This window comes from Puma concolor, chromosome A2 (assembly GCF_028749965.1).
Source record: "Puma concolor isolate L17-30 chromosome A2, mPumCon1.1.hap2, whole genome shotgun sequence".
Taxonomy (NCBI): Eukaryota; Metazoa; Chordata; class Mammalia; order Carnivora; family Felidae; genus Puma; species Puma concolor.
Window position 1 is genome coordinate 130,697,954 of NC_141668.1, and position 23,243 is coordinate 130,721,196.

Here is a 23,243-nt window from a genome sequence, read left to right on the forward strand (position 1 = left end):
ATAAAGATTTAAGAATATTTATTCCACATATAAATCCTTCACGCAGTATTGGTGAAAGCCTGGAGTCCAGAGGTCTGGAAGGCCGAAACATAATGCTGTGGATGAGGGCTGTGGGCTCTCTCCTTTCTGTTTGCGTTTCCCTGCGATGATTAAACCAAATTAGCCGGCTAACTGCTTCGAAAAACGAGGCAAAGCTCCTGAGCGCCCTTCCTTTTACAGCGCTGTCAGCACTTACTATTCCAAGAAATCTGATCTCCAAAGTTTTGTGACAAGGCACGAGGTTGCTGGGGGTGCACAGGGTCCCTTTGGTCATTTTGTCTCACGTTTCAAGTTTCTACACACCCACGCTCACCTGAGTGTGGTTTGGGGCTTGCCGCACTGGACCGGCCTGGAGGCTGGTTAGAAATGAGCCGGGCACCTAGGGGGCTCAGTTGGTTAAGCATCGGACTTTAGCTCAGGTCTTGATCTCTTGGTTTCTGAGTTCGAGTCACACCTCAGGCTTGCTGCTGTCAGCCTGTCAACACAGAGCCCAGTTCAGATCCTCTGTCCCCCTCTCTTTGACCCTCCCTCTGTTTTGGCTCTCCCCAAAATAAGTAAATAGGAAGGAAGGAAGGAAGGAAGGAAGGAAGGAAGGAAGGAAGGAAGGAAGGAAGGAAGGAAGGAAGGAAGGAAGGAAGGAAGGAAGGAGAAAGAAAGAAAGAAAGAAAGAAAGAAAGAAAGAAAGAAAGAAAGAAAGAAAGAAAGAAAGAAAGAAAGAAATGCAGATTCCTGGGCTCATTTATAGGTGATTTGCATGCACATTAAACTTTGAGAAGTCCTGGGTTACACTGTCATCACTGGGACCTCTCGTCTCCCTGCCTCTGTCCCCAAAATGCAGACAGCTCCTCAGAGCATAGTTAAAAGTGGAGTTGGTGAGAAAGTAGCATTGCCACTGATGAGCTGTGTGATTTTAGTAAGATTCCTTAGCCTTGCTGACCCTCAGGTCTCTCCTCAGAAAATAGGGAGAAATAATAGTAACAACTTCAAGGGAAAGAGGAAAGGATTAAATAAGATAATGTGTTCACCGTATCCACAACGAGACGCCTTGCCCATAGCAAGAGCCAAACCGACAGTAAAAATGTGCAAGGGTACAAAGTCACCAATGTGACCATTCCCAGTTTTGCAATGGACTTTTTACAGATCTGTTAAGAATTTTTTTCTCAACTTCTTTATCTACTCAGTGGGGTCAATAAAGATCCATAACACAGAGAAGAAAAACAGAAAAAAAGAACATGTGTGAAAGTTGGGATAAGAGCTGAGCAAAGTGTTTGTTACTACAGGAGAGAAATAACAATCCTCGGAGCACAATTCTGGGTCAGTTATCTCTTCCTGTGAATCAAAAGACCCTAAAACTTGGCAGCTTAAAACAAGTACGTGTTGCCTTACAGTTTCTGTGGGTGAGGAGTTCGAGACCACCTTAGCTGGGTACTTCTGGCTCACGGCCTCTCAAGAAGCTTCACTCAAGATGTGGACTAGGTCTCTAGTCATCTGAAGGCTTGACTGAGACTGGAGGGTCCACTCCCATGGTGCTGGATATCAGCAGGAGACCTCAGTTCCTCCCACTATGGGCCTCTCTACAGGCTGTATGAGGGCCTTCATGACATGGGGTCAACTTCTCTTACGTCAAGTGAGCCAGGAAAGAGGACAAGCTGGAGGCCACAATTTGACCTCGTCCAGAAAATTATACATGGTCAGGTCTGCCAGACAGCCTCTATGAGAAGCATCCATGGCTGGGGTACTAACAAGGGGCCAGGAGTGAATATGCTGCTTAATTCATCTCCTCAGACCCCCTAAGTCCCCAGTGAAAATAAAGTAAGATCTAAGTACAAACATCTTGGGCAAATACTCCTTCAGAGCAATCCTTATCCCAATCAAATTTTGCCTCTAAATCCTTACTGCATAGAGATGCTGTAGCCCCCAAGGTGTGGCTACTATCATTTGTAAAACTTCTGTGGTATCCAACACCCAGGTCACCACAAAAGTCTCCAGTGATGGGGTGAATTTCCAGTTCAACCAGACACACTCTTTCCCACCCCACCAAAATACCCCATCCTTAGCTCAAGTCCTACTGATTCTTTTAGGTATAGATTAAATACCCCTTCCTCTAGAAGACCCTAGATTAAATAGGACTTTCCAATATCTCCCCAGAGCCATCTCGACTTACTTTATCATAAGGTCTTCAAGTTCAGAATTGGGAAATTATGTACTTGCCTGTATGTCTCTCTTCATCAACCACAAAATTCAAGATGATAGGGACATATCCAATCTTGTTTGATTTGCATATGCTGGAGTCTGATACGGTGCCTGACACATAGTAGGCCCTCAATTAAAATCTGTTCACATTTGATTTAATCATTAAATCAATAAATATTATCGACGCCCTACTATGTACTGGGCAGAGTTTGGGGCACAGTGGATACAGCTATAAACAAAACCAACCAAGTCCTTTCTGTAACGGGGCTTTTATTTTAAATGGGTAAAAACAGACCAAAAAACTAATAAGCAAAATACAACATATCTGGATATGACAAAATGCTTAGGAAAAAATACCACAGAGCAACAGGACAGAGTGATTGTGGGGTGAGGGGTTCCTTTTTTACAAAACATGATTTTGAGAGGCCCTATGAGAAAGCGGTATTTGAGCAAAGTTCTGGATAAAGTGAAAACACAGCCATGAAGATCTCTATGTGTAGAGTGTTCTAGAAAGTGGAACTAGATATTGCAACAGCTAAGGTGGGAACACATTTGGCACGTTGGGAGAATCACAAGGAGCCCATGTGCTGGCATAGAATGAGGTGAGACAGGTGATGGGGTCAGAGTGGTACAGGGAGGGAGAAGAGATCACGGAGCAGCCCGTAGGCCACTGGAACCATCAGCGAGCTTGACCAGGGGGAGCAGGATCTGATGCGGATGTAAAGATCCATGTGGCCGCCATAGGGAGAGGAGACTGTGGGGAAGAAGGATGGAGGCATAGAATGTGATAGACATTCAGCCTCCAGAAGTTGAAGTCGGCCTGTGATCTGCCTTCTCTGGGGGAAAGAAACATAGAAACAAATAATTACAACATAGCTAAGCAATGGTACAAGTAAGAGCCATTGATTCTAAGCAATACTAGTAACTGCCATTTATCAGTCACTGACGACATGCCTCATGTTCTTCACACATTATCTGATTTATTACTCTAAAGGCCCCTACAAAGCAGGAGGCATTATCCACAGGCCATCAGTCTGCAAATGCTACCCAGTTTGCAGCACCCCCAGTTGTCGACGTCATAAAAATAAACTGAGGCCCCGAGAGGTAAAGCAATTTGCTGAAAATCAAGTTCATTGTCAGTGGCAAGGCTGGGGTTTAAACCCAGGCAGCCAGACTCCAGAGCAGGGCTCTGAACCAGGTCAAGATGTTGCCTCCAAATGTCTTTCTTGTGGGTATTTGAGCTTCTGATCTCTGGTCTGAGGCAACAGACAAACCACCAAGGAAAATATGAAGACTTCTCAAAATGATAAAGTACAGGTTTATGATGCTGAAATTAGTTACAAAAGCAGCAATGGGCTTTAATGAGCTAAGAATTCTTTTAGCCTAAGAAGGTGATTTGTATCCTTCCCTGTTCCATGCTCCCAAATTACAAAAATCATTTTTTCTCAGCCTCCCACAAACTGCTAGATCTTACTTATCTTGTTCTCCACACAAACACAGAAGACCTTCCTCTTCTTAAAATTCAGATCTAGTGCTGCTTAAAGTTTCCCACCGTTCCTCTCAGTTTTGCTTTTCAAGGGATGCTGACTTTGGTTTTGCTAACTGTAAGGGCAGCGGGACAGATCCCAGCAAACTGCAGAGATGGCAAATGCCTGGTCCTTGGGGCATCTCTCTCTGCTCCTGTGTCCACAGCAGTCAGCCCTCATTGATACCAGCGCCCTCCACTGGTCCTTCAGGAGATGTCAAGATGCTTTTTACGGCACCCCAGTCTTAGCCATCACCAGTAGATCCAAGTAAACCCCGTCTGCCATCTTGGAAGTGACCATCTCGCCCAAGCCTTGGTTATGAAAAGCAAGGACCACCCTCACTCAGTGACACTCTTTGAAATGCCCATCAGGGTTCTTAGCTTGGTAATCATGGGGAATACAGATATCCGGGAGACCATGAGTAATGAGGGCAAAGGGTGCTGGGTTGGTGGGTTCTCTTAAAGGGGGAGAGTCTAGAACCATAAATTGTACCTGAGAGGTACCTGCTCCTAAAATCCAGACAAGAGAAGAAGATGACAAGACTGAGATGACAGCAGTAGAGAGAAGTTTAGACAGTGTTTTTCAAGTTGTGGGTCATGAAATCAATTTGCTGGGTCAAGCCCAGCATTTAAAAGTGTAGTAGAATTGAATAGCTAAGTATTGTTTGGTGAAATTCATTCCAACTCTCTGCAGCACACGTGTGTCCTGGGTTACAATGTAAAAGGTAGGTCTTACCACGGGGCACAGTCTCTGGTAAGCCCAATAATGGCTTCCCAGAGATTCCATACCCCAGTCCCCTGAATTTGTGAATGTTACATCACATGGCAAAAGGGATTTTGCACATGGAATTAATGTGACTCATCAGTTTACTGATCTGCTAGTCTTAAAACGGGGAGATTTTTTCCCTACATTTCAGGAAATGGTCCATAGGCTTTCCGACCTACGGAAATGCAAGACCACAAACGGGTGTAGTTTCCAGCCCTTAAATTCGTGGTAACTTGTTACCACAGCAACAGAAAATGGAAAATAATCCAAAAAGTTTGAAGCAGATTGCTGATGTGCTATTATCAGTTCTTTCTGTCTAGTAGTCTGCGACCTTGGACAAGTTAGCCAATATTTCCTTATATAAAAGTGGATACAGTAGAGACTACTCATTGGGTTGTGGAGGGACTAAAATTAATGGCAGTAATGCATTAATGTCCAGAGTAATAATAACTAGCATTATTGTTATGACTTTGGCTTAACAGAGAGGCAAACTTTCTGAACTTCAATTACTTATCTGAAAAATGAAACTACTGCTCATTTGGTTGGGAACAAAGACTAACCAAGTATTATAGAATGAGAACCACAAAAGCCTCTATCTATTTAAGGACTAGTAAATGAAAGATGGTACACAAGAGAATACTTGTTCTTCACCTCAATATCTTCTCTCCCCTTCTTTTTCACTAAGAGGACCTCTAAGTTATGGCAGTAGGCAGGCTGTCCCCAATCAAGACAGTATCTCCCAGGCTGTTTGGCAGCTTTATACAGCCAAGTGAGTAAGTAAATGTTGGCTAATCTCATGTAAGCAGAAGTGTTATGAGTAACTTCTAAAAAGCTGATTTAGGGGAACCTGGGTGGCTGAGTCGGCTAAGTTGCGGACTCAGGTCATGATTTCATGGTTCATGGGATCAAGTCCTGCATGGAGCTGCACACTGACAGTGTGGAGCCTGCTTGGGACTCTCTCTCTCTTTCTCTCTCTCTGCCCTTCCCCTGCCTGTGCAAGTACTCTCGCTCTCTCTCAAAATACGTAAACTTAAAAAAAGTAAAAAATAAATAGAAAGCTGATTTGAACGGAAAAGGCTATAGGGAGACCCTTCCTTACCTTTTTCTTTTCTGTTGATCAGCATGTGACCAGGATGGCTGAAGTTCAATCAGCTATTTTGGACCCTAAGGTAGACAACTACAGAGCAGCAGGATGAAAGGAAGCTGAGCCCCTGGGGATTTAGACTACACCAGCAGTCCTAGATGCCTACACCTCAGGTCTCTGTTTACATAAGAGAGAAATAAATTTCAATCTTCTTAAGTCATTGTTATTTTGGGTCATCCTTCATTTGTAGCTGAACCTGAAATTAAATAATAAAGTTGCTTAAGGAGGCCCAGAATCCCAGGGGCTGTTCTGGAGAAAAGGATGTCTCAAATAATGAGACAGGCTAACAGGGCTTATGGGAAATTAGAAACTCAAGAAATGCTCATGTACAGAAGGCTCAAATAGTGCCTTGTATATATCAGAGCCCAGCAACATGGGGTGCTGATGGTGGTGGAGGTTTTAGTCATAATGCCTATACCCTGGAGCTTTTATCTGCTTCCCATGAAGGCTATATCCAACCTCCACTTTAGGCTTTAACTTAAACCTTACTGATGGAAATAAGGAGAAAAAGTACTGTGAGGTACTAGATATTTACCCAAAGGATACAAAAATACAGATGCGAAGGGACACATGCACCCTGATGTTTATAGCACCATTATCAAAAACAGCCAAACTATGGAGAGAGCTCAAATGTTTGTCAACTAACGAATGGATGAAGAAGATGTGGGATATTTATGCAATGGAATATTACCCAGCCATCAAAAAGAATGAAGTCTTGCCATTTGCAATGATGTGGATGGAGACAGAATGTGTTATGCCAAGTGAAATAAGCCAGAGAAACACAAATACCACCTGATTTCACTCATGTGTGGACATTAAGAAACAAAACAGATGAACATATGGGAAGGGAAAAGAGAGAGAGACAGAGAGGGAAACAAACCATAAGAGACTCCTAATGACAGAGAACACACTGAAGGTTGATGGATGGAGGCGGGTGGGAGATGGGCTAGACGTGTCATGAGTGCTAAGGAGGGCACTTGTTATGATGAGCACTGGGTGTTGTATGTAATTGATGAATCACTGAATTCTATTCCTGAAACCAATATTGCACTGCATATTAACTAACTAGAATTTAAATTAAAAAATTGGAAAAAGAAACAAGGGCGGGGGCATCGGAAAAAAAGTACTGTGAGAAACACAAAACAGGGTGATGTCTGACATACGGGCCATAGAGCATAAAGCTTGCAGCTTCATAATTGGCTCATCACAACACTGAGCAGCCCCACAATCTGAGGCTGCTGGATCAATAGGTATATGTTATAAATGATGCTTTAAAACTTTGCAGATTGCTATACACATAGGCAAAGAATTCTCAAGAGGATTCCAAACATTTGTGAAATAAATACAGATAAATTAATTTGAATAGCTAACTAAAGTAGAAGGAAGTCTTTACATAAAAATATTTTAGAGTGATAAGACACACATTTATCAAGTGACTCAACGTGCCTCATGGATCAGGCATCAGGAAAAATAAACTAACCTGGCATCTTTGAGTAGATTCATGAAGGAAATTAATTTGTAGTCCACAGGGAATTTGCCTTATGCACCCCCAAATGTATTTTGTCAAAAGAATCAATAAAGATGAATGATTTCAAGATGAACATCCTAACATAATACATTAGAGTGCACTGGCCATTTGCATTTTCTAAAGACGTGAATAATGAAATCAGGGTGAACAGGAATCCAAGACAATTCTCTACCCTCCAGACAAGCCAAAGTACAGAAGCAAAATGAGATTCCCTCACTTAGGTTATTCAGGGCAAAAGTGTGGCCCAAACAGTTCATCTTACCCATGACTCCAAGGTTCTAAATTTCAGCGGGCATTTGGAAGTTATGAAATTAACTGCCCCCCACCCCCCCGCTGAGCAGAAAATATTGAACAAATTATAATGCAAAGAGAAGCTTCTAAAAAATCACTGTGAAGGGCAGAAGAAAGAAGAAGAGCATTTACCATATGGGATGCACGATTTATGTTTGCGATCTTACTTAGCCCTCATAATATCCCTAGCAGGCCAATATTATTCTCCCTGCCTTACAGATGAGGTGTGAGTGTAAGACAGGAAGCTACTTCTACAAGGTGTCACTGGTAAACACTGCCATAGCTAACATAGCTTACAGCGAGCCTAATAAAAATCTAATGTGAGCCACATATGTCATCTAAAAACTTTTAGTAGCCACATTAAAAAAGCAAAAAGCACCACGCAAAATTAATGCTACTGTTCTGTCTATGGTAACCCAATCAATTTGGAACATTATCATTTCAACAAGGAATGAATATAAAAATTATTGAGATATTTCACATTCTTTTGTATTTTTTTAAATTTTTTTTCTTAATGTTTTTATTTATTTTTGAGACAGAGAGAGACAGAGCATGAGCAGGGAAGGGGCAGAGAGAGAGGGAGACACAGAATCTGAAGCAGGCTCCAGGCTCTGAGCCATCAGCACAGAGCCGGATGCAGGGCTCAAACTCACAGACCGTGAGATCATGACCTGAGTGGAAGTCGGACGCTCAACCGACTGAGACACCCAGGTGCCCCCACATTCTTTTGTATTAAGTCTTTGAACTCTGGTGTGTGTTTCACACTTACACTACATCTTAATTCAGAGTGGCCACATTTCAAGTACTCAATAGCCACGTGTGGCAGGTGACTACCGTACTGGACAGCACAGACAGGTGTATTCAAAATTGCTACTTACCACTTTATTTTTGTATATAGCATGGAGTCTTAATGCTTGAATTTCATAAACTCACCCAATTTTAAATACCTGATGAAGCCTGAGAGGGTTGGCCATATTTAATTTTGCCAAGTGCTTAGGTAACGTCATGCTACATAACAAGCAGCCTCAGATCTCAGTCGCTTAGAACAACCTGCCTTTAATTCCTCTCCCATGTAACATGGCCAATATGAGTTTCCTGCCACTCTACTCGGTGTCATCTTCACTCTGAGACCAAGGCAGATGGAATAGGTCATACCTTACAGAAGAAGGGAGAGATAATGGAGGAACGTACACTGTCTCTTAAAAATTCTGGTAGGAAATGACACACTTGGCTAATGAAACAGCTAAAGCAAGTCGTACGGCGGAGCTTGATGTCTCAGGGGCCAGAGTAGGAGGGGATATATAGTTCTTCTTTTTGGAGGGGTAACAAATACTCTGAAGAATCACCAGTCTACAATTCTAAGAGAGGAATTAAGGAAATATTAATTAACATCTCTTATCATTGTGACAATGATAATTTAACACCATAAAACTAGGAATGGCAGAACCTGCATTATTCTTATCTTCTTACCTCACCAGAGATTGGTGACATCACCCATTCAGACAGGTGGTGGGTATGAGCAGGAATCAATGATCTCCATAATGACCACATCTCTGCTCTGCCCCATTTCCTAAACCACATAGTTTCCACACAGTCTAAATTTTCCACATTTTTAAAAAATCCATGTAATATGGGGCTCCTGGGTGGTTCAGTTGGTTAAGTGTCCGACTCCTGGTTTGGGCTCAGATCATGATCTCACAGTTTGTGAGTTTGAGCCCCACATCGGCATCTGCCCTGACAGTGCAGAGCCTGCTTGGGATTCTCTCTTTACCTCTCTCTTTGCCCCTCCCCGGCTCACTCTGTCTCTCTCAAAATAAATAAACTTAAAAAAATTTAAATCCATGTAATTTTATACACATCAATTAATAGTTATTTCTAAGAGTGGTTTACCCAGATGCACCGTACACTTTTTTATATTTCTGTATTATTTTATTTTGTGCATATGTATTTCTGCACTACTTTAACCATTAGTAAAAATAAACAAAGACCTAAATAATTAGCTTAGTTTGCATCAGACCAGGGATGGGGACCAGGGATTGCGGGAAGTATGGGTGAAGCAGACAGCCTCCTATAAACCTTAGGCATACTCTCAGACTCAGACTCATATCCATTTACATTTTGCTTTAAAATATGGTTTAGGACTTAGGGGACTGGATAGGTATAAATTCCTCAAAGGATCCAAGTTGACCCAGAGGAATCGTTCCAAGAGCACACTAAGGGGAGTGCAAAACCAGCCTTCTCCTTCCAAAGCAAATGTTCTCCACAAATAACACATTCAACAAATATTATACCAGGAATACAGAGATGGTTGTTTCTCTTTGACAGATAAATTACAAAGCCTCAAACTTCCAGTTACAGTTCAATAAGGCCCTCCTGAAATCAAAAGGCATTTTCCTCTCTCAAAGAAAAAAAAAAAAAAAAGATAAGTATAACCAAAAATCATAGTACCTTGTATAGCCCCAGGAAACCGGCAGAACTTTATTAATCTTTAGATTAATATTTGGTCACCTTATAAAAAAAAAAAAAAACTGCCTACCCTGGGTCTCTCAAGCAGACTTATTAGCTCTCCAAAGAAAAAAAATATTTTAAGCAATAAATAAATTTCCAAACAAATAAATGCCACAGGCCCAAAGCCCCACAATTCACAGGAACAATTTTATTGTCCTTTTTACTGTTTGTGATATCACGAAAGTTTACAATTAATAGCCAGCAACATGAAAGAAGAAGAAGATAGGGAAAATGTTTATTGCTTTAGAAACAGTGGCTCTCCCTCTCGGTCTGTAACGATGCTTCTTTCTCAGTGTCACTGAGAAAGGGAGGCAGAATAAAACATGTTCTTAATGTGGGTGCCATGCATTTCGACAGGGATAAGCTGATATGTGGTGGAGGAGTGTGTTGATGATGCTTCCCTAAAGCAATTACTGCCAAAGACAGACGGCGTAAATTTCATATTGCCTCTGAGCAAGATAAAAAAATGTGCCAAGGGGCATCTGAGTTTGAATTAAGACAATCAAAATGCCAAAGGGGAAAGGATATCTAAGGTTAAAATAAAAGCCCGATCCAGAGGATTCTGAATTCTTATTGTTCTTTTTTCCCTTATGTAGTCTTGATTTCAGATATAGCCTTAGTTTATTCATTTACTCATTCGTTTACTCAAGAAACACGTGCCAGGAACGAGAAACACTGATCATAGTAAAAAAATAGCGTCTTTTTTTAATCCAAATAACTCAGTATTCGCTAAAACAGGGTATATTCTAATCTTACCAAATACTAACAGTATTATAAACATGTGACCAGGATTTTTGTTAATTTGATGTTCTTGTTAATTGGACCAGGGGAGAATTAAAGCTGATTTTTACAACCTCTACAATAAAGACACACAGACAAACACTTATGAATGCAGGATAATGTGATGCTGTTTTTGACTTATTTAGAAAACAGACGGTCTTAGCACGTATCGAAAGGACATTTTACAAAGTATTTCTGCTTATGATAAATTTTTTTTCTTTTTATTTACTCTGCAGTTCTTTGGTGACTAAGGCTTAGCCATAAAGTCTCTTGGGGAAGGAAAAGGCAGTTTACCCCAGAACAGTAAAATCCACAGAGCAGGGACAGACATGAACAGAAGAAGAAAGAAAAGCAGGACAAAGACTTGAGGCCACAGATGCCCTGCTTTTCTCCTGCCTCCACCCAAAGGACTGGACCTTGAACGGAGGTGGCAGAAACTTTTGTGCCAGCATCTGCATCCCATAGAACTGTGGGGAGATCGCACACTCTGAGACAAGCATTTATGGTGGGATGAAGATAAATAAGGTAAAAAATACGGGCCTGGGGTCCTGCCTCAGTTCCCTTCTCCTGGAACACGCTAGGCCAACAAGTTCCCAGAGGGCTAGCGGATCAGGAGAGGCCAGGGAGAGACCTCCTGAATGGAAGGCATAATCAAGTCTGTAGTCAGCAGCAGTGGACACCCAGTGCAAACCCCAGAGATGGAACCAGACCAGCCACGGGGCAGTGACTGCCAGCTTGACGTCCTGGGCCTTGACTGCCACACCACAGCAGGACCCATTCAGGCCCGCGGGTCAGCAAAAATAAGAGGTGTCTCCTTCCACCCAGCTGTCCCCCTCGGAGGTTACTAACCTTCTTCTTAACCAGATGCCACCCAAGGAGAAGAGAATGAAGAACAGAGGAGGGAATCGGCATTGACACAAAAGAGAGTTAACCTGAAAGCAACTGTCTTAAACAGGAAGGGTCTGAGTTACCCTTACTTAGCAAGCCTAAGTTTCCCTGCCCTAGAAGAAGGATGCGCCTTGCTGTCCAACTTTCTCAGTGACAGAATCCTGATTATCAGCTGTGTACATAGCTAACCAACTGTCAGATTATACCACCACCACCCCCACCTTGCAGGGAGATATGACTGTGTAATTAGGTTCCAGACAGTAAGATGGAAATAGAAATAGTATGTGAGACTCCCATAAAGTCTCTTAAAAGAATGGGAACAGAGACTTCTCTCCTTCCTCCATCCTGTTGCCAGGAAACTGGCTGTGATGCCTGGTATCCCAGCAACCATTTTGGACCATGAGTCAATGGCCACACTCCAAGGAAAGAGAACAAATAGCTAGAAACAGTCAGGGTCCCTAAGGACTTTCTGGTACCACTGTATCAGCCCTGAACCTTTCCCTTCAGAGTATTTTTTAATGTGAAAAAAACAAAGTAAATTTTGATTAAGTCTCTATCATTTTCCTTTTACCTGTTGAAATAGTATACAGTTGAAAAAGTCTGATAAAGTCGTTTGTGAGAAATATGTAAGAACTAATAGCAAATGAGAAAAATGTAATTGTTTACACATCTAAGATATATCCCTGTATAACACATATTTCTATGTAATACACACACACACACACACACACACACACACATAAATATATCTCCAGCTACACATACATGTGTTATATTTTGTAACACCTTGGTAGCAGTTACTTATATGTAAATAGAGTAGGAGACAAAGTTTATTTCGAAAATAACTGTTAAAAATTATCCTAACAGGTGAATTTAGGCATTTGAGGGAAAAACCGATTTGGTCTTATTGTCTTAAAAGGATGACAAATGTCTGACTGCTTGTCCCAACAGAACAGAAACATAACTCAATTTTCAACAATTCTATTCATTTGTGACCTGTGACGGTCTCAAATGGAGCCTGAAAACCTGCCCTCTCTGAACAAGGTTCTCTGATCCTCCCCTAAAGTAGCCTAACATAAAAAGTGTGAAAAGGGTTCAGAGGAACTTCAATCATGCAATGACTGCTTTACAACTGCATTTTGACATTCTTGTATTTGACATACCTAAGTCGTATTGATAGCACACATTTTAGAATTTGCCCAGACCTTTTAAAACTCAAATGTATGGTGGTTGAAAGGGGCTTAATAGTTAGCAAAATAGGAGGTATTTCCCCAGAGCTACCAAATCAGATTGTGGCCGATCTACTGCTGGTTATTTGGAATTATTTATGTTCTTGTGAGAATAAAGAATCTAAAGTAAGGGTTTTTTTTTTTATCCTAATGATAAATACGCAGAGACTGTAAAACTGCCTGTTAGCTGGCATAGACAATTGTATTAAAAAGAAACCTTGTAAATTTCAAAAGCCGACAAACAAGATGTAGAAAATTGCCTGCGTTTATGGTGCTATTTATCAAAAGACTTCCATAAGTGTTAGAAACGTGTGTACTCGTACGGCAAAAATCTACACTGAACCTAAAATGATACAAAATTCTCCTTTTTGAAAAAAAAAAATCACAACATCAACTCTAGCCCATTAAGAGGGAGTTAAAATGGACTAAATCCATGCCTTTATTATTCAATGACTTGCAAGAACATCAAAACCACATCACTTACCCAAGAAGGGAGAGTAAGTGAGAGAAAATTTAACTGATTAGACTTGAAAAATGCTGAGCAGCTATTTTGCAATATTGCATTAAAAATACATATGCTTTCCGTTCCTGAGTTTTACTTCAATTTCTACCAAAGCCACTAAACAGAGTTTATTTTTAAAAGCTAAATTTCAGTGACCAGGAAGTCAAAGCTTGGTTGGAGTAAAGCTCTTACACAGAGATCAGTATTAGTAAAACTAACAATAACACTAGGAAGAAAAGCAAACTGTCAACATAGGCCATCACCTGTGTGATAATGTGGCCACACTGCCCCTTCACTTGTCCTGAGAGCTCAGGCAATGAGACGCTGCCTATTTGTACTTTCTAAATCCCACAGGGCAGGGATTTATAGGATTTCATTCACGGCAGTCTCCCATCCGACATCGAGAACAGGACCTGGCACATCGGAAATTCTCCAAAAATATGTGTTAAACAGATAAAGGAACAGAAATAGAACAGAAATTGCTCAGCTGAGGTAGGCAACATGGCTTTCTAGTAAGATGCCAGTGTAATTCTCAGCATCACAGAGCAGTGGAGTTAAAAACCTCAGCTCTGGGTGCACATTCCCCAGCAATGAGACATGGATGCAACATTTAACAACCTTATGCCTCAGGCTCCAGCCCTGCAAAATGGGGAATAATAGTTGGTAGGTTGTGGAGGATTAAATGCTATAATGTATGCAAATCACTTAACACAGTGGTTCTCAGCTAGGGTGATTTTGCCTCCCAAGGGACACGTAGCAATGTCTTGTGGCATTTTCAGTTGCCACAAATGGGAAGGGGGTGCTACTGGCATCTAGTGAGCAGAGGTCCATTATGCTGCTAAAGATTCTACAGGGCTCACGACAGCCCCCTGGAACACAGAATTTTCCAGCCACACATCATTAGTGCCCTCACTGGCAAACCCTTCCTGAGCACAGTGTCTGATCAGAGAAAGGACTCAGTGAGGGCCTCTCATAGTTAAGGAAGAAATAACTACTAACATGTAAAAGGAAAAAGGAACCCGGCATCTGTTTGCAAGTTGGCGGTATCTTTTCTGAAGCTCAGATGAGGTATCTTCTTGGTCTCCACAACCCCCGTCCAGAAGCAAGGGAACAGCTCAAGCCTTGGCAATGGAGAGGGAACAGCCTCTGGGGTCCATGTTGTGCTAACCCGATAGCTTTTTGTTTAAAATTCCTTCCTTGAGGTTTCCCCTGCTGGTTTTAGAGAAAGATGTGCCTGGGGCACAGTGCTCTAGCCTACGGAGCCACAGGGCAGGATTTTAAATGGTTTCATAGAAACACTAACTTCAGAGCAAGAAGTGCCAGGGAAACTAGGGCCCTTCTTGCAACAAGTTTGTGCAGTCTTTGTGTAGGAACCTTGATATTTCCCAATGTGGGCACAAAAGAATTTTAAAAAGCAGCTTGTCCCAACTCCTAAGCTGGGTCAAAGGTCTACCCTTTAAAAATCTTCCTAATATTCTGATTTCTCTTTATTCCAACTATTCACATTAGACCTCATGGAGTCAACAAGTTCTTTTTTTAATGTTTATTTATTTACTTACTTTAAAAACAATTTTAACATTTATTTATTTTTGAGAGACAGAGACAGAGCACGAATGGAGGAGGGGCAGAGAAAGAGGGAGACAAAGGATCTGAAGCAGGCTCCAGGCTCTGAAATGTCAGCACAGAGACCACTGTGGGGCTCAAACCCACAAACCGTGATATCATGACCTGAGCCAAAGTTGGATGCTTAACTGACTGAGCCACCCAGACGCCCCTATTTATAAAGGTGGGGGAGGGGGGAGGGAGAGTAAGTGGGGAAGGGACAGAGATCGAGGTAGAGAGAATCTTAAGCAGGCTCCATGCTCAGCACAGAGGTCATAACCATGAGATCATGACCTGAGCCAAAATCAAGAGTCAGACACTTAACCAACTGAGCCACCCAGGTGCCCCACCAAGTGAAGTTCTTAACTCCCACTTGGAGGAGGTAAGATTATCAAAGTGCTCCCAAGCCTCCTGGATGCTAACAAAGACTCTTAACAAAGATCTGAGGTCTCAGGCTAGTTACCTAACATCTCCAGGCTTCACTGACTGCCTCTCAAGCCTACTGCTTCATTTTTGGATTCAGCACTGACTTTCTGGATGCTCAACATCGGCTAAGCTCTGGGTTAGATACCAGCAACTTATCAGTGAGGCAGCAGAAATGGTGCCTACCCTCATGAAACTTCTAATTACTAACTATAATTGCAGGAGAGGGATCAAAACAAAACAGGTGGTAACAGGCAAATGTTTTGGAAAATGCAGGGATCATCGTAGTATCTCTTTCATAGGGCTATCGGATAGGATTAAATGAGATAAGACATGTCAAGCTCTTAGTGCAAAACTGACCCCCAGGCCATGCTCAATGAACTCAAACAATTATTATAAATAATGATTGTTAGCATCACATCCAGGAAGGTAAGAACCATCTTTCCAGCGTTGAAATGAAGTATATTGCTGATGACATAATACACACCTTGCTTTAATTTACTGCTCAGGAAGGCATTGTCACCAAAACCAAAAAGTGCACATGAACTTATGGGGCCATAAAGGCTGGCTAGGAGCCCAGGTGGGTGCTTAAGAGGACAGGATTGAAATCACAGCTCTGATGTGCATTAGCAGTATGATCCCGGGCAAATGATCTAGCTTCTCCCAGACTCTGCTTTCCTGTCTGTAGAATGGGAATAGTAATGAAGGCACCAAAGGTTTTTAGGAGTATTTCATGAAATGATGTGTATAAAGCATTGAGCACTGGTGCCTGATGCATGGTAAGCTCTGGGTACATAAAATTTGCCTCATAAATTATTATAAGTATAGTCTAATCTCTCTCCAAGCACACCTGGGCTATGCACTTTTAAAAACCTTTCTGGGCTCCCTTAACCTATGTCTCTGACTTCACATCCTGTAACACAGGTTTTCTTAAAATTGTGGTGGTACCTCCTTTTCCCTCTCACACCAGGGGACTCACGGCCTCGTGGACCCCGCTCTCTGTTGGCCTTCATTCTCCATCATTCTGCTGCCTCACGGTCGCTGTGGCCCATGGGTTGATGAATGGTTGTCATGAAACAAAGCCTGTCAGTAACTGCAATACACTTGGGATGAATGTCAGCGTACAAGGAGTGTGGGGACATTTTTAAGAACATATTTTTGCAGGAAGCTTTTAAGAAGCGGTCCAATTGCAACCAGGTTAAATTCCCTTGACGATGCCCTAATAGGATACCCAGGTGAGTTGTGCTTGTGGGTACGCATCACACACACACACGTGCACACACACGCAGTCTTCCCAACCCCCCCACCCCTTGCAGAGTTCCTCAACAAATTCCAAAAACCTAACGACAAATAAGCTAAGATTTAGGGATCTACAAATATCCCAGAAAACAAAGACCTACAGGGGACTTTCAACCCAGACATCACAACTGCCTGATTTTTATCACCTGTCATATGGAGGTGATTTGAAAGCAGACTTTGTGGACATAATGAATAAGACTGGCTTAAATAAAATGCCATTCATCAATCCCTCTGTAAGGCAGAGACCTTTAAAATCAGGGACGCCAAGGCATTTTCCTAGAGAGCAAAGGGCCACTTAATTTATCTCTTGTTGCTGTTTTTGTTGGTTTGTGGGTGGCTTTAAAGGCCAAAACTCCCTGCCTGCTCCAGTTGAAATAAAACCCACCCTCCTCCAGCCTCTGGGGCCACAGCCTGCCCAATACCTGCTCTGCTAGGCACCCAGTTTGGGCTCAGCAGGCAGCAGGCCATCTTACAAACAAGATTGCAACATACACAGAAAGACACGGGAAGAAAAGAAATCTACAGTGACATTGTAAACAGAACAGGAAACCTCATCCACATTTGCTCTGAAGGGTAGGAGCAGACCAGTGATCAGGCTCCGTGCCTGTGGCTGCTGGACTACAAGGCTGGAGGCTGTAAATTGATATAGGAGAGCAAAGAAGATTGGGCCACTAACATGAGCATCCTGATACGAACCCCCACCGAGAGAACCCCTACCGGGCAACTGGCATTCTCTCATCTCCTGAATGCTACTCAAAAGCAGATTTTCTCTAAGTGTCTGTGTGTGTTTTAAGAAAGGTTGGGGAGAGGGATGGAATGACCTGGCAGCTGCTCGTACTCTCCTACCATTTCTTCCTCTACAGCACAGTGCACAATATGACCTGGCAACGCTCCTTCCAGGAATTCAACAAGATGCATGGATAAGAAAAATCACTAACATACCCGTGTTAAAAACAAACAAACAAACAAATGAGAAGCACCTGGGTGGCTTGGCTGAGCATCTGACTCTTGATTTCAGCTCAGGTCATGATCTCAGGGTCGTGGGATCCAGCCCTGCATCAGGCCCCGTGCTGAGCATGCAGGCTGCTTAAGATTCTTTCTCTCTCCCTCTCTCTCTGCCCCTCTCCCCCAACTTACTCTCTCTAAAAAAAAAGAAAAAAAAGAAAAACAAAAAGAAAATAACCTAAAATATCCATTAGTAGAATGGATAAATACATTATGAAATGCTATGTAGCTATTTTATAAAATTGACGTCCATCCACACAGACTATATGGAATGCTATCAATAACATTTTAGTAAAAAAAGCCATAATGCTACATACAATGTGATCCTATTAACATATGTATGCATGTATTTGCATGTGTATGCATGTATTTGCATGTGTATACAATTACTGATACATGACAACATTCTGGAAGTAAGTGCAGCAAACTGTTAACAGTGTTTATTTCAGGCAGGTGGGATTGAGGGTGCTTCATACTTTCTTCTTTGTATTTTGTGTTATCCACTTTTATTTTTTATTTTTTTCATTTTTTAATGTTTATTTTATTTTTGAAAGAGAGAAACAGAGAGAAAGAACACGAGTGGGGGAGGGGCAGAGAGAGACAGAAACAAAGAATTCGAAGCAGGCTCCAGGCTCTGAGCTGTCAGCACAGACCCTAATGCAGGGCTCGAACCCACAAACCATGAGATCATAACCTGAGCCTAGGGAGCCATCCAGGTGCCCCTCCACTTTTCTTTTTTTTTAAAAAAAATGAACACTTATAATCCAAATCAAAGTGTATTCCTTTCTTAGGGAAAATAAGAAAGGAGAAAAGATATTTTGAGTAAACAAAGCACATTTAGCCAGATAAAACAAAGCTCACGGAATGTGACTGGGTCCCAGTTTGGCCAGGTTAAGCCTAATTCTAGTTACCAGATAGAGACACGTCTGAACAGCTCTGCTTGTTCATTGCCAAGATGTCTGCCAATAATGAATCAGCACTGATGGGCATTAGCAGTTTACAAGTGGATGGGAGAGGTCAATGCGCAAAGCTAATAGACCCTTTCTGTGGTTTCTGGAAAGCTCCCCAATTCACAGGGGTAGGCTCCATCTACCTCCCCAGTTAAACCTCCATGGTGATTTGATTGGGAGTAGACATCTGCCATCTGACTCAAAATGGGCCAGTCAGCATCCTTCCGGAGGCTTAGAATTTAGACAAGCAAAGGAAATCAAGCGGTGTCATGGGCTTAATCATATCCCCCCAAAAATTCATATGTTGAAGTTGACCTCAGAATGTGATCTTATTTGCAAATGGGATCACAACAGATGCAATTAATTAAAATGAGGTCACAAGGGTGGGCGCTAATATGACTATGTCCTTGTAAAAAGGGGACATTTAGACACAGACACCTCACACACAGAAAGAACGCCATGTTACGATGAAAACAGAGCCGACATCGGGTGATGCTTCTACATGCCAAGAATGCAAAAGTTGCCAGCAAAGCACCAGAAGCTAGGAGAGAGGAATGACATTCTCCTTCACAACTCTCCGAGGAAACCCACCCAGTAGACATCACGATTTTGGACTTCTAGACTCCCAAACTATGAGACAGTCCATTTCTGTTGTTTAAGACACCCACTTTGTGGTACTTCATTCCAGCAGTCCTAGCCGACTGATATAACTGGTCTCAGTAAGTGTCCACAACTAAAATTCATAAGCTTGAAAGATGGGTGCAGGAGGGCACATGTGGCCAGGGCGACAGTCAGTCAGCTGAAACCTATAAGGAAGGTCCATGGGCAGAAGCAGACACGAGAGGTGCAGGAGAACTCATGAGTGCTTTCTAAGCCTCTAAGCTTCTGGCCTCTTCCTGAAATTTTGGTTCCCAATGTACCGTAACCAAACCCTGCCACTCTGTTTGAGCTAGTTCCAGGAGGTTTCTGTTGCAGCACTGAACATTTATAAATCTTGACTCTCTAATCCCACAATATTGGTAATGGATCAGACCCACCAGCACAGAGAATTCAATTAAAGCTTGTTGGATGAGAGAATAAATATGCAAATGAATGTATGTGAGACAAACTGATCAGTAGGCGCAAATTCAAGAAGAGGAAGGTTGATTTAAAATTCACAGGGACGTCCAGACAGGATGAGTCACTTCCTAAAAATACGAAGGGGAGAAAGAAGCAGTGTTTGGTGCCACAATTAGGTGGCACCAGGCAAAGTACTTTGACTTGGCTCTGAACCAAAGGGCAGAAGACAAAGGAGTCAATCTGTTGTTCTGCCCTCTCTTTGGCCTTTGGTACAAGTCACCCCTCTGTTTTTCTCCACTCCAACCACATGATTTGGTGCAATTTCCAAAGTCACTACCCACCCACCCTTACCCTGGTGGTGGTCTCCTTGCCAGGCTGGGCCAATCCGAGGTCCCATGCGTCCCTTTCTTAGCCACACTGATCATTTCAGGAAAGATCTATGACCCAAGACTGGTCAATCAGAATCTTTCCCTGAGATCTTGTGACCTACAATGTTGTAAGCCCTTGGCTGCCTCTTTCACAATTACCGTGTCACAGAAGGAAAAAGAGCAACAAGGGAGAGAAGGCAGACAGACAAACGCTTAATGATTCTGATGTTCTAGAATCCTGGCATCCCCAGACCAGTAAGACCACGGCTTTTTTTTCGTGGTTTTATTAGAGGAGAAAATAAACTTCCCCTTCAAGTGAGCTCATTTCTGTCATTTCAGCCCAGAAGTCCTAATTTGTACAGAGGACACAAAACATCATTCACACCAAGAATGAGGAACATTGCCCATACCCCTAGACAGCGGAGCAAAGCGCCCCACCCTCTAGGAAGCCTCAGAATGAAGGGCACTCCTCCTTGGTGGGTAGCTGACACCACATAGACTGGCACTTCTGCCTGACTGTGGCTACAGGTCATGTGGAATGGGCAGTGGATCTGTAAACAGCCAGGTGCCCAGGGCCTAGGAGACTCACCCAGCAAGAACACTCCAGTGGATGCCTGCAGGCTGACCTCATCATCCTTGCTTTTAAAACACCTGAGCCCAAAAGCTGCAGAGAGGGGATGTCAGTAGACAGTGACTAGGAGAGTAGGAGCAGAGACAGACCAGAGCTGAACCCCAATAACATGAGGGTACTGGTGTTGAGAAGAAGACACAAGTTCCCAACAGGGCATCTTCTAGGATTTCTGTCGAGAGAAATAATAGAGCCATTAGACCAGGCTTAGACTCAAATCTCGGCAACACCACTTCTACATGTTTAACCTCTCTGAGTCTCAGTTTCCTCATCTGTATAATGGTAGACAAATTTTGACCTCAAAGGGTATCACGAGAATTAGATGAAATAATGGTGTATAATAAATGAAGTATTTCACATCAGTAAGAAAAGAAGGGTTTTAATAAATGGTGTTGGGACAACAGAGTAGCCATCACAAATATAGAAAGACGTACACATACCTTAATCATACACCAGAATAAACAGTGATGGATCAAAGAGGGAATTATGAAAACAGAGCTAAAGTGGGGCACCTCAGTGGCTCAGTTGGTTGAGTGTCCAACTTCAGCTCAGGTCATGATCTCACGGCTCATGGGTTCAAGCCCTGTGTCGGGCTCTGTGCTCGCAGCCTGGAGCCTTCTTTGGATTCTGTGTCTCCCTTTCTCTCTCTCTCTCTCTATGCCACACCCTGACTCACCCACTCTCTCTCTCTCAAAAATAAACACTAAAAAACTTAAAACAAAAAGAAAATAGAGCTAAAGTAGTACTGGAGAAAAGAAGAGGGGTGTGTTTTCATAGCATCATAGTGGGAGACACCCTTTTGATAACAGCATAAAATACAAAAGATTGATACATTCATTTATATAAAAAATTTTATTCAATTAGCATGGCAAAACTACTTATGTAAAAGGAAAGACTAACTGACAAGCTGGAGAGAATCATTGGCAAAACGCTAACCTCTCTCATAAATAAGAACTTCTAGAAATGGAAGTTAAAGAGACAACCCTGAAAACAAGAAAATAAATGCAAAATGCAAATGACCAAATAGACAAAAAGATACTCATTCACGCTATGAGAAATGTCCACCACCACTATACCAAGACGCCAGTTTTTACCTACTTTATTGGCAGCAATGCAAAGGTCGGATAGCCCATTGTGCTCTGTGGAACATGGCTGCAAGCCGTATAAACAGATGTAACCAACATGCAGGGCTTGTTGGCATTATCTAACAAAGTCACAAAGGCACATACCCCTTGACATGGCACTTATACTTCTAGTTTATCTTACAGATATAGCTATGAGGGGAAATGACTTCTATGCAAGGTTTTTCATTGCGGCATTGCTTGTATTTGCAAACAAATGGAAACAAATTTCAATGGCTTTTTACAGATGACTAAATAAATTATATCAACCTAAACAAGGGATGGGATACACGGCTGTCTTTCCCCCACAAAAAAAGCAAACAAAAAAATGGGTTCTTTTATGTTCTGACCTGGGAAGAACCACAAGTTATATTGTTCAGTGAAAATGCTGAGTACGGAACAAGGGTAGAGAATGCTTCCATTTGTGTTTTAAAAAATAACGAAACAGGGGCGCCTGGCTGGCTCAGTCAGTAGAACGTGAAACTCTTGATCTCTCAACTCTTTAAGACTGAGCCCCAATTTGGGTGTTGAGATTACATAAACATAAAATGTTTAAAAATAAGTAAATAAAAAACAAAGAGATAAGGGTAAAAATAATCTGCAAGGGTATACAAAAACCATTCATCACCTTTTTCTTTGTAAAAAAAAATAAATAAATAAGAGGCACCTGGGTGGCTCAGTTGGTTAAGCGTCTGACTTCAGCTCAGGTCATGATCTCATGGCTGGTGGGTTTGAGCCCTGTGTCAGGCTCTGTGCTGACAGCTCAGAGCCTGGATGGAGCCTGCTTTGGATTCTGTGCCTCTCTCTCTCTCTCTCTCTCTGATCATCCCCTGCTTGTGCTGTCTCATAAAAAACGTTAAAAATTATTTTAAAAAATCATTAATAGCATTTTTGTCTACTGGACAGGAGGATCCACTGATGCTTTTTCTGAACTGTGAGTCTATTATCTATTCACAAACTAAATTAAGAAAGAAAGAAAGAAAGAAAGAAAGAAAGAAAGAAAGAAAGAAAGAAAGAAAGAAAGAAAGAAAGAAAGAAAGTAAGTGATGGATAAACAGCTCTTAGCACAGTACCTGGAATGTAATAAGCTCTCAGCAACTATTAGTGGTTTTGTTATCATGGGATCTGGCATCATGGGACCTGGCTGTATATTCTATGTTCCTTACACTCTTCTCACACTAACTTACCCCAGACCCAGCCATCCATTCCTCTCTTCTCCTGCTAACATCACCCAAGGAAGAGACTATCCCTTGCAAGGCAAAGGACCCCTCCAGCTACAAAAGCTCAGTTCAGGGATGATGACAAGCAGGAGAAGGTGAAATGCAGACTCCTGGGTTCTTTGTGACTCAAACCCAGCTCTGCCCCCTTCTAGGACCCTGAACTATCAGGCCCTGT

General features: G+C 42.2%; 1 long non-coding RNA gene across 3 annotated transcripts in view; it reads right to left on the reverse strand.

Moving 5' to 3' along the window:
* The window catches only part of LOC112857523 (uncharacterized), a 239,586-nt gene that overhangs the window by 86,990 nt on the left and 129,353 nt on the right, over positions 1 to 23,243 (reverse strand). For 2 of the 3 annotated variants that reach the window (XR_003223323.2, XR_015248280.1), the window contains exon 2: positions 353 to 514. The exons of the other annotated variant lie outside the window; for it this stretch is intronic. This is a non-coding gene — a long non-coding RNA (uncharacterized LOC112857523). The remainder of the gene's footprint in view (positions 1 to 352; positions 515 to 23,243) is intronic. 3 annotated transcript variants of the gene reach the window in all.